This window comes from Octopus sinensis, linkage group LG14, assembly GCF_006345805.1.
Source record: "Octopus sinensis linkage group LG14, ASM634580v1, whole genome shotgun sequence".
In the NCBI taxonomy this organism is placed as follows: domain Eukaryota; kingdom Metazoa; phylum Mollusca; class Cephalopoda; order Octopoda; family Octopodidae; genus Octopus; species Octopus sinensis.
Genome location: NC_043010.1, coordinates 16,850,689 through 16,864,117, shown reverse-complemented (window position 1 = coordinate 16,864,117; position 13,429 = coordinate 16,850,689). Strand labels below are relative to the sequence as shown.

The 13,429-nt window shown below is 36.7% G+C and overlaps 1 protein-coding gene across 1 annotated transcript in view; it reads left to right on the top strand.

Annotated features, from left to right (window-relative positions):
* Window positions 1–6,129: 6,129 nt before the first annotated feature.
* LOC115219254 overlaps window positions 6,130–13,429 on the top strand; it is a 250,510-nt gene continuing 243,210 nt past the window's right edge. The window contains exon 1 of the mRNA XM_036508688.1: window positions 6,130–6,826. The gene's annotated coding sequence lies outside the window, so the exon portion shown is untranslated. The remainder of the gene's footprint in view (window positions 6,827–13,429) is intronic.

Genomic DNA, 13,429 nt, shown 5'->3' with positions numbered 1-13,429 from the left:
TGTGTGGTAAGTAGCTTGCTAACCAACCACATGGTTCCAGGTTCAGTCCCACTGCGTGGCATCTTGGGCAAGTGTCTTCTGCGATAGCCCCGGGCCGACCAATGCCTTGTGAGTGGATTTGGTAGACGGAAACTGAAAGAAGCCTGTCGTATATATGTATATATATGTGTATGTGTGTGTATGTGTTTGTGTGTCTGTGTTTGTCTCCCTAGCATTGCTTGACAACAGATGCTGGTGTGTTTATGTCCCCCGTAACTTAGCGGTTCTGCAAAAGAGAACGATAGAATAAGTACTGGGCTTACAAAGAATAAGTCCCGGGGTCGATTTGCTCGACTAAAGGCGGTGCTCCAGCATGGCCGCAGTCAAATGACTGAAACAAGTAAAAGAGTAAAAGAGTAAAAGAGTAACATATAATAACAATAACTGCAAACCGTTTTTCAAACACAGATCACTTGTGTAGATAACAAAGTGACAAGCTTCTTTGCTTTTCAATTTATTTTCATTTCTGTTGCAATCTATATTTTCTTGTAGAGAAATGGTGAAGTTAGGAGTTTATTATTATGTATAGCTGAGTGCTTGTTTCATTTAAGCTTTTTTTTTTGTTTTGTGAGCAGAAATAATGCACCCAAGTCTGCTTCAAAGCTTTTTCAGTGTCCTTTAGGGGTGGGGGTGCTTCTCTAGTTTGAAGATAAATTTATCTTTGGATACACTGATAGTCACATTCTTGAAAAAGTCAGTCTTCCAGTGTCTTCATTTAATCACACTGTCTTCAATGGCCCAGCAACAAAACTTGCTTCACAAGGCTATTCGTAAGACCCAGGTTCAAATTTTTTAATGAAATCTGAGCTTCAATGTATCCATGCCTAAGGAAGCAAGATGTTCAGAGAATGGTAGATGCCTGATGGTGGGTATTCATTTTGTTGCGTGTTTCTGAACAGTTTCCAGCAGATTTATATGCTTTGGTAAATTTTGGGAAGTACAGCCGCTCATGTTTCACTAAGAAAAAAAACCTTGGATTTTTCGTGTGGAATCAAGTATGTTGACATCTTAATGTGCTGCAAACCCCTTATTTTTGTTCAGAAAAATGTGGGAGTGGGAAATCGGAACCCTGCCCCCCATCCTGGAATCATTGGAAATATTTTTAGCATAAAATACACACAATATAAATGTTAACATAATAATTCATATAATACCAACTCGTAACTATTTATTTAATAACAAACCATGTAATTCACACTCGAAAACATATTTCTATAAAATGTTGGAGGTGGGGGTGGGTAAAATTTCCAAGGGTTCTACCCCACCCCAACCCCCGTTTTCCAGACAAAAAAAGTGTTTTGTGGCATATTAGGAGGTCACCATAATTCATTCAGCGAGAAAAAAAACATGCATTTTCCAATGATTCCGGAAAGAGGAAGGGTGAAATTGCCATGGATTACACCCCACCCCCGTTTTCTGGACAAAAAAAATGTGTTTTGGGATATATTAGGAGGTCACTGTAATTCATTCAATGAAAAATAAATTTCCAATGATTCCTGGAGAAGAGTTCTGATTCCCCCACCCCATTTTTCCGAACAAAAATAAGGGGTTTGCAGCACATTGGGAGGTCAGGGTACTTGATTCCACACAAAAATCCAAGGGTTTCTTTTTTCTTAGTCAAATACATGCACGTATACTTCCCAAAATTTACCCAAACTTCTCAATCCAATTCCTCTTTTACAGAGTTTCACCATTTCAAAGAAAATTTTCCCTCACTGATGTCTTTTCCGAATAAGTTAATTTTTTGCCTGTTCACATAATTATACACACCTCAGTTTACTTAGCTGTCAGGAATTTTCCAGAATGTTACAAGAACATTTTAGAATGTTACTTGAAATGTAATGACATCTTATCCAGAAGAATAGGCGCAGGGGTGACTGTGTGGTAAGTAGCTTACTTACCAACCACATGGTTCCGGGTTCAGTCCCACTGCGTGGCACCTTGGGCAAGAGTCTTCTACTATAGCCTCGGGCCGACCAAAGCCTTGTGAGTGGATTTGGTAAACGGAAACTGAAAGAAGTCCATCGTATATATGTATGTGTGTGTGTTTGTATGTCTGTGTTTGTCCCCACAACATCGCTTGACAATCAATGCTGGTGTGTTTACGTCCCCGTAACTTAGCGGTTCAGCAAAAGAGACCAATAGAATAAGTACAAGGCTTCCAAAGAATAAGTCCTGGGGTCGATTTGCTCGACTAAAGACGGTGCTCCAGCATGGCCACAGTCAAATAACTGAAACAAATAAAAGAGTAAAAGAGTAAGAGTAAGAATAAATAATGAAGTGTTAATAAACTTGAAATGATGAGCATGGAGGAGACAATGCAAAATCAAAAGCCAAAAATATGAACAACAAATAAGTGTATTAGTTTGATGCTCAGGAAAAATAAAAAAATGTTTTTTATGTTTCGAGACTAGGCTCTTCAACAGGAAGGAATAAGAGGAAAAGAAACAGAGAGAGAAAAAAACTTGTAGATTTCAGCAGTCCAACATGGCGAATGTATATATGGTATGTGTGTGTGTGACTGTGGGTATTTTTATTCTTTCCAACATTTCCCCTTTTATACTTATTTTTCTGACTAAGGACTAGCGCTCAAAACATCGAGTCCCTTTACTTTCTTTCTAAGCATCAAACAAATACGTTGCTTAAAAGGTCTCCCTCTCATGTTGTCTTTTTCCTTTTTTTGTTCTTTGTAGCTCATTGCCTAATGGCTATGTATCTAGACTTCAACAAAGGCTTTTTAACTCAATATTTGAATGCTTTTATTTAGAATTTTAGAGATCCACAGTTCCAAAAGAGAAGCATATCTATTTATATATGTATGTATATCTGTATGCATGCATGCATATGTGTGTGTGCGTGTATGTATGTATATCTATCTATCTATCTTTCTATCTATCCATATATATTCTTTTATTTGTTTCAATCATATAACAGCAGCCATGATGGAGCACTGACTTATTCTTTTGTAAGCCAAACCACAAAGTTATGGGGACGTAAACACACCAACAAGCGATGGTGGTGGTGGTGGTGGGGAGGGGGGCAAACAGACACATAAATACACACACACACATACACATATACAATGGACTTCTTTCAGTTTCCGTCTACCAAATCCACTCACAAGGCTTTCGTCAGCCTGAGGCTATAGTAGAAGACACTTACCTAAAGTTTCACGCAGTGGGACTGAACCCAGAACCATGTGGTTGGAAAGCAAGCTACTTACCATACAGCCACTCCTGCACCTATAAATTATGAGAAAGAGGGAGAGAGGGAGAGAGAGAGAAAGAGAGAAACAGAATGAGTTACTGGACTCAGAATAGGAGTATGCATACGTTTTTTTATTTATTTATTATCAGTATCAGTGAGAGTGACTCAAGGCTCAAGAGAGAGAGAGAGAGAGAGAGTGACTCAAGGCTCAAGAGAGTCTATGTACTGTATATGTTTATATGAATATCTATGTATACGTAATATGTGTATGTGTGTATGTATATATGTATATTTGCGTACGTATATACATACAAACATACATACACAAACACACCACACACACACATATATATATATATATATAATATATATATATATATATATATATATATATATATATATATATATACGTTAACTAATGCATCTGTTTGTTGCTTACACACCTGTGTTTTGTTTTTTATAAATTCTCACTATATATGCTTATGTGTGTATGTATATATATATATATATATGTTTATTTGTGTGGATGCAATGACCCAGTGGTTAGGGCAGTGGGCTTGCGGTCGTGGGATCGCGGTTTCGATTCCCAGACCAGGCGTTGTGAGTGCTTATTGAGCGAAAACACCTAAAGCTCCATGAGGCTCTGGCAGGGGGTGGTGGTGGACCCTGTTGTACTCTTTCACCACAAATTTATCACACTCTTTCTTCCTGTTTCTGTTGTACTTATATTTCAAAGGGGCTAGCCTTGTCACCTTCTGTGTCACACTGAATCTCCCACGTGTCTGTGGAGTGCTCAGCAGGCTGTTCCGATGATTGGATCAACTGGAACCTACGTCATCGTAACCGACGGAGTGCCACGACGATATATTTATTTACATATCATAGGCGCAGGAGTGGCTGTGTGGTAAGTAGCTTGCTTACGAGCCACATGGTTCCGGGTTCAGTCCCACTGCGTGGCACCTTGGGCAAGTGTCTTCTACTATAGCCTCGGGCCGACCAAAGCTTTGTGAGTGGATTTGGTAAGCGGAAACTGAAAGAAGCCCATCGTATATATGTGTGTTTGTGTGTCTGTGTTTGTTCCCCCCAACATCGCTTGTGGTGTGTTTACGTCCCCGTAACTTAGCAGTTCGGCAAAAGAGATCCGATAGAATAAGTACTAGGCTTACAAAGAATAAGTCCTGGGTCGATTTGCTCCAGCATGGCCGTAGTCATATGACTGAAACAAGTAAAAGAGTAAAGAGTATCTATGCGTATATATAAATCCACATGTCTATACATGTATGCTTATGTGTAAGTATATAAATATGCATGTATACTTATATATGTGCATATACATGAGTATATATATATATATATATAATATATCTGTGTACACACATATATTATATACAGTGCCACTGTTTATTGATATCAACACTATGGCTGATGTAAGAATGCTAAATACGACAGCATTGCATATGTAATATGCTGTGTTGCAAAACTTAATTTAGCTGCTCTTGTCCTTGCAATGAGATGGCAAAAACTCCACTGAGGTGTTTAAAATATTTAAAAAGAAGCAAGGGACATAACTCCGATGATATCAGTTGAATTTCTTTTTAATATGAGCGTGTGCGTATGTGTATGTTTGTGTATGTACGTTCGTGTATATGCGTGCGCTTGCACATAGACGTCGCAGTATATGTGAGTGTGTGTAGTTTATGTGAATAGAGGTGTGCTTTCTACGTGCCTCTAGGGTGGGGGATATGATCACACCTCCCTAAATATCAATATTTTAACGATTTTGTTTATGAAAACAAAAGTATTTGCAAATAATATTATATGAATGCGTTTTGTGAGTGTGTGTGTGTATGTATGTGTGTGCGTGTGCATGCGTGTTCTGTGTGGGGATCGTATGTATGAATGCGTTTGTGTGTGCGCGCGCGCGCGCGTATTTGCTTACTACAATACGCACTTAAACCGTATCTTTGAGTAATGTTCTTGGTTAGCTGTATGTGTGTGTGTATTTGCAAGCACTCACTAAGGGGCATATGTGTGTATAGAGGGATGCAATGTGTGTGTATATGTGTATGCATGTTTTAGTAAAGGAATAAGCATGTTTTGTGTGTGCGTGTGTATGTGAGTGTGCATGCCTGTGTCTGTGTGGGGATCGTATGTATGAATATGTAGGTGAGTATATGTTTACGAATGTGTATCTGTATGAACGTTCATAGCAGCATGTGTCACGTGTGTATACGTTTGTGCGAAACATGTGGCAACGATGATTGTATTCGAACCATTTCCATCACGTCCCGCTGCCCACATGTGGTTTGGATGGCTGAAAAACAGAAAGTGAAAGTAGCTTTCAGGGGAGGCGACTAATATTGGCTTCATTCGTGAGACGTTTCAGGAAAGACTCTCCCCGCCCCCCTCTTCCCGCATTGTCGCCGCCGCTTTATCGTACATAACCAAACGCGGTTTATACACACACGTGTACATACTCCGACGCCCCACACACATAAACATGTATATAAATACATATCTATATCTATCTTATCTATCTCTCTCTCTATATATATATATATATGTATGTGTGTGTGTGTATATATATATATATATATATATATATATATATACACACACATACACTCAGTAATATTTGCGTCTTCACGTGCATACACATACATACATGTATGTATACACATACATATGCACGTGTTTATGCGTTGAACCACCCCCACACAACAATAAGTGGAAGTGAAGGGTGAGGGAATAAGTGGACTGCAAAGGAATGGGTGCCAGGCTGCAACGTAAGACTTACACTTGCAGCAGCAAAGGCAGCGACAACTGCAGCAGTAGCTCTAGTAGCAGCAGCAGCAGCAGCGATAGTAGTATTACTGTAACGTTCAACAGTAAACTAACACGGCAGCGAGGTTGGCGGGCCGATAGCTCGAACCGTGTCTTAGTAGACGACACACTTTATGTACACAAACACAAACACTTTCGTTTTCTTTTCTTTCTTCTCTCTCTTTCCCTCCCCCCCTCTCTATACAATCCCTCTCGTCACCCTTTCATTATCTCCCTCTCTCTCCTCCCCTTCAATCACTACTTCTACTCCTCTCTTTCTTCATCCAGCTTTCCTTTCCTCATTGATTTCGTAATTCTCCTCCTCCTCTATCATAGAGCTTTTACCGCCCCTCCCTACTTTCACTTTCCTTTCTCCTGCTCCTACTCCTCCTCCTCTCGCAAACCTCTCTCTCCGTTTCGCCACATCGCCCAATGTGTATATATACTCCACACTTCCATACATTCCCATACACGCATATACCTCTCCTACCCGACTAATTACTGCTATCTGCCCGTCTCCGAGTGGTTTCATTCTACATCCACTCCAGTCCCTTCCTTGGTCTCTCCTCCTCCTCCTCTTCCTCCAAGCACCACTCCACCACTACTACTCCACCGCCATCTCAGGTTCTAACAACAGGCGGAACACAAACGTACAACAGGTAGTGGTGGTGATGGTGGTGATGATGTCTGGACGTCTTTACATGGTCCAAGCTCGCTGGAAGGATATGTGATATAATGTTTGTTAGATGATTTAAAGGTAAGTCACCAACTTACAACTGTATGCAACGACAAAACAATTCTCTCGTCACAATTATTTCATTTTTTGTCTACTCCTATCCATCCATCTATCTATTTGTCTCTCTGTCTGTCTATCTATCTATCTATTTGTCTCTGTCTGTCTATCTATCTATCTATCTATTTGTTATCTATCTATTTGTCTATCTATCTATCTATCTATCTATCTATCTATCTATCTGTCTCTCTGTTTGTCTGTCTGTCTGTTTGTCTGCCTGTCTGTCTATCTATCTATCTCTCTGTTTGTCTGTCTGTCTGTCTATCTATCTATTTGTCTCTGTCTGTCTATCTATCTATCTATCTATTTGTCTCTCTGTCTGTCTATCTATCTATTTGTCTCTCTGTCTGTCTATCTATCTATCTATCTATTTGTCTCTCTGTCTGTCTATCTATCTATCTATCTATCTATCTGTCTCTCTGTCTGTTTATCTATCTATCTGTCTCTCTGTCTGTCTATCTATCTATCTATCTGTCTCTCTGTCTGTCTATCTATCTATCTGTCTCTCTATCTATCTATCTATCTGTCTCTCTGTTTGTCTATCTATCTGTCTATCTATCTATCTATCTATCACTGCTTGTATGTATATGTGTATATATACTTGTGTGTGTGTGTGTACGTATACACACACCCAAACACTATTTTCTACCCATTTGTCGATGATGATCATATCTTAATGTGTAAATGTGTGTGCATACACTTACACACATATGTGTATGTATTCATACACATGTGTGTGTCTATATATATATACACACATAGATATATATATAATCCTCAATACACACACACACACACACACACATATATATATATATATATATATAATTGTGAATATGGTTGTTGTTTTTTATTTTTTCTCTGGTTGTTTCTGTAGCTTTCTAGCCATATGTGTCTGTCTCATTGACCAAGCCGTCTATTTACCCTGTCTCCATCCCCCAAAATATCTTTCACTCTACCAGTTTCTGCATCTACCTGTCTATCTATCTATCTATCTATCTGTCGGTCTTATACCTATGTGTATCTATTAGGTTGTATGGCTTTCTACACACACACACACAGGTCTGTCTATCTGTCGTTCAAGTTATTAGTGTAACTGTCTGTGGTCTTCTTTGCCTTCTGGTTCATCTCAATTTAGATGTCAGCTTCGTTTTGGTCAGAGAAAATTAAATTGACTGTTCTAATGAGTGTTGTCATTATACAGGCACCAGTGTGTGTGTGTGTCCCCGTAAATCCAAAGTAAAAGAAGGGCTCTACAGACCACTTGTATTTATCAGTTTATATTTAAAAATATAAAAGAAAATATGATTATTTTTTCCACATATGTGTAATTACATAAATTGTATACATTTGGCCATGTACTGTAAGTTAATAAAACAACTTCTGTCTAATTACTACTTAATTTATTGTCACTTAATTAGCAATTTGTGTCTAATTAATATATTGTTGAATGTTATTGCAGTGAAATATCACATTTCTCGACTGACCCCCACCCGAAAACAAAAGTGCCTTTTTTTCTGTAACTTTATTTTTTTTCACCCATAAATCAATGAACCCTTGTAAAATGTGCCCCACCCCCATATTACAAGTTATTACTCTACCACTGTACCATTCTTCAGCTCCTTGTGACATGCACCATTCTGCCACTCTGCCTCCGTACCCGTCTTCCACTTAACGGAGACACCGAACTGACAATCAGACGCAAAGCTATCGTAAAGTCGAAGACAATTGGGCAGCAGAATAGCTGTTGTTGGAATGTAAGACCACAGGCACGGGCAGGTTTGGACGTAGACACACGCAGACCTGCACGCAAACGTGCAAGAAGCTAAGATCGAAACGCACACAAAGACCGTCACCTACACACACACACACACACAGACACACAGGCACACACACAAGTTCCTGTAGAATAGAATCGGAAATGATGTAGTGCACCAGCAACCGTGATTTCTTTGGATGTTTGAAGCATCGCAGATTGCGATTATTCCCCCTCCCCCGCCCTCCCCACCAAAAAACAATGGGTGATCAGAGAGGGGGTGGGGTGGGGAGAGCAGAACTCCAACCCCCTCCCCCGCTCCTTTTCATAACTTTTCAGTTTTGACTTGCTTTTAATAATTATTTTTTAGATTTACGTTTTAAACATCTGAGATTATCATTCTTCAAAAATTTGCATAACAGAAATCTAGAAAAAAAAAAAAATTTTTATGTCAAAACTGAAAAATTTGACAAAGGAAAGGAGACCCTCCTTTATAGACCTCACCCATTATTTTATATATATATATATATATATATATATATATAATCTACGAAACACTTCCAAAGAAACTAACGGGATTTTTTGTGTATAGTTCTTGGGTAATAAAGTCTATTTGATAGACCGTGCTGCTTCTGCTGCTCTCTGAGACGTAGATGAAGGTATTAGGCTGAAGGCCGAACAAACTGATTCGCAAATGAAAATAAAACGATCCAGTGATTTCTGTTCAATGATCTGTGGGTTGTGTCCATCGATGAGCTTTAATTATTGACGGCTTGAGATGTTGGCGGCGAAGAAATTGGCAGCCCAACCTGAAATAACTGAGAATTGGTCTTAGGAGAAGTTTGGCACCGACATTATAGTACTCACCAACTTATTGACTTTCTAGAATACATACATGAACGATGCTAAACAAAAAAATGTATGCCTTCAGTACTCAAGATGTGGTGGGTTTGTCAATAAACCTGGAAGATGTTCTTCTCATTGTGTGAGAACATCGTTACATGGGAGTTTGACCTATTAGAAAGACTTGTCGAATTTCCTTCAAATCGCACCGCACAGTCTTAAGGAAATGACACTCAGTTATACACCCCATAAAAAGACATGGTGGGTACAGTTGGAATGTCTTTGATTATGTTAGGTAGAATAAGGTTCATTTGGTGCTAAACAAAGCCAGCCCTCTATGTGTATGTATAGCCTCGCACACATCTTTGTATTATACGCATATAAGTGCGTGTATACACTCATACACATGCATCACTCTTTCGTATGTATTTAGGTAAGAGTGGCACACCTACTGTTAAGGACTAACTTCATTGTAAGTATTAAAACAGAAAGCTAATTCTATCCTCTTTGACCGAATATTGTTGTGGGAGAGAACTATACTATTTAATTGTCTTTGACAGTAGACAAATGGTGGGATAATGGGTAAATGATGAAAATAAGGGCCGAAGACTGAGCGACATCCTATCAACATACGGCCTGTTTTCGATTTCGTCGTGGGAATTTGTAATATAAATAAAGGGTAACATTATTAAAACTGATTTATAATAGATTTGTTGTTAGCAATGTCTGGGTATAATCTGGTCGTAAATTATTTTCAAATCTAATAAAAACGTTCCCAGAAACGATGATTGAAGTGATATTGAAGACATCTGATTGATGTATAGAATAGCTGAACGATTCTATGTTCTTGCGGAAGTAATAAATTCATAGGAACATGATCAAATTACGTTTATTTTCGCCTGTTTTGGGGATGGTGCTGACAAGATGCTCAAACCATGCTTATTTTGGATGAACACTTATATCCGAGTAATATGTTTAGGGCGAGTTTGCAAGAGGTGTTCCTTAAAACCCTGAAACCTCGTAAGAAAGGTAAAGGGTAGGTTTTTTGTCTTTAGTTTCTTATATTTTTAATTCATAGAAATTACAATTTTGAAAAAAATATTTAAATGTCATTTTTGCTTTGTTTTACATTTTCGCCCTCATTTATTCTCTTATGAGGTGTGGAACTTCGAACGACAGCTGTTCCAATACCAGATTTAACACAGTAGCATTAACTATCCTGTGTCAGAAGAACCAGAATGGGCGAGTTGCCACGCGACACTTCACTTTTTTCAATGACACAGTCTACCCATTCATGCATGCATGAGTATAATATATATTATATATATACATTTTTACAGTTTTATTCGACCCCATCAGCTTCTTACAAAAACCTAGCTCGTTAACTGAGCCCGACGAGTTAGGTTTTGTAAGAAGCCCACGAAACTTTTAAGTCGCATGGGGCCGAATCGAACTGTTTTAAATAATAGAAATAGCACACACACACATACATACATGCAACATATATAATTTCATATCATATTCATTAGCAATAAGGTTGAAATAATGTCAGTTGTTCTGTAAATTAAATACGAACACGGTATAAGTTGTCACGTACGCAATATAGTAATCAGTTGAGATTATCTATGTAATTAATTGATAAAATCTCCCTATAGGTGTATTTAAAATCTAAAAACAGCTAAGAGAGCTAACTCTCGAAATCTTTAGACATCAGAGTGGATCGGGTTTTTGGAACTGATTCCTGGATATAACACGTTTCAAAGTTTTTGTACAACTCCTCAGGAAAGAATATTCCACTCAATAGCCGATACCTAAGTGGTCTATCTATCTGTCTGTCTGTCTATTTATCTATCTATACATAGATACACACATACATACATATCTATTCATCCATCTTTCTTTTTTCATTATTTTCAATTGCATACCCTGAGTTTATTACAGCCCAACAAGCTTTCCTCTATGTCAGTGAATGTATTATTCGCTATTTTCTACACATCAGAGGAGACATTTTATTTACGCAATGTGTCAAATGGTTACACATCATTGACAAAGTCCAAAAAAGGCCGAAACGCGAATCCCGAACTGAAAGTGTTCACCTCGCTCCGATGTTTTTAGCACAACTTATCTAGGAATTTTCTCTTAGATAAAAACCACAGCATCAAGCCTTTTAGGGGTGTATATACTTTAAGTATGTTACACAGATGGGTTTTTAAATTTAATATTGTTTCAGTTGTGTACACCGAATCTATTTATATTTATATATTTCTTTATTAATCCAATAGCCGAAGCCAAAAGTATGTATGTGTGCGTGCGTGTGTGTGTGTGTGTGTGTGTGTGTGTGTGTGTGTGTGTGTGTGTGTGTGTGTGTGTGTGGTGTGTGTATGTACGTATGTACGTATTGTGGAGGAGAATTGTTTGTGAATGTGAATACCATATCTGAGAGAAAATAGCTGGAGTCAATCTGCTGACTAGATATAAATGTGTTCTTCAAAGTGTATAGTGAAGCAGTGGGAGCATTGTAAAAGACACGAGTGTGTTATTAGTTTGCCTGAGTGACCCCGACAGTTGATAACTGATCTTTTAGCCTCGCTGGTTGGGCTTCAGTGATGGCTCTGTGATTTTGTATGTGGGTGGGTGCTGGGAGGAGTGTGCGCTTTGTCTGTATGTGTAATATAATGCGTATAATATATATAATGTATACATAAAATAGATGTATTATATATATATATATAATATATATATATATATTATATATATATTATATTATATATATATATATATTATCTATATATTATATATATATACTATATATATATATATATATGTATATATTATATATATACTATAATATATATTATTATATATATAATATATACTATATAATATATATATATATTATATAATATATACTATATAATATATATATTATATATTATATAATATATACTATAATATATATATATTATATAATATATAATATATTATATAATATATTATATAATATTATATATATATATTATATAATATATACGTCTAACTTCCAAACTAATCACAGACGTTATCTTCAATACAATGCATTCACGTCCTTAAACACATGTATAATATATATAATACAGGTACTGTACACGTCTATTACATACGTGCATACATACATACATATATAGTGTAATGCATATAATATATACATATATATACATATATATATAATATATACATATTATATATATATATATATAATATTATATAATATATACGTCTAACTTCCAAACTAATCACAGACGTTATCTTCAATACAATGCATTCACGTCCTTAAACACATGTATAATATATATAATACAGGTACTGTACACGTCTATTACATACGTGCATACATACATACATATATAGTGTAATGCATATAATATATACATATATATATATATATATATATAATATATACATATTATATATATATATATATTATATAATATATATATATATAATATGTATATATTATATATCTATGTATATATATGTATATATTATATGCATTACACTATATATGTATGTATGTATGCAATAGACGTGTACAGTACCTGTATTATATATATTATACATGTGTTTAAGGACGTGAATGCATTGTATTGAAGATAACGTCTGTGATTAGTTTGGAAGTTAGACGTAGGAATGGTATTGTTCCACGCGAAGCAAAATAGTTGAAAGGGAAAAAAATATATAAAAAAAATATCTTTAATGCAAAAGACGACTGGAATAGTCTCCTTGTTCGGAAGAAAAACTCTTTTCTATACACACACACACACTTTTGTCATTTGTCAGCTTTATTCACTGCAATAGTTTTTTTTCTTCTCGACATTTTCTTTGTAATCACATTTGTATTGTACTCTGCTGTACTGTACTCTCTTTTCTGCTTTCTAAATTCCTTGTTTTATGTAACGTTACTTCACCACCGCCGCCACCACCCATCACAA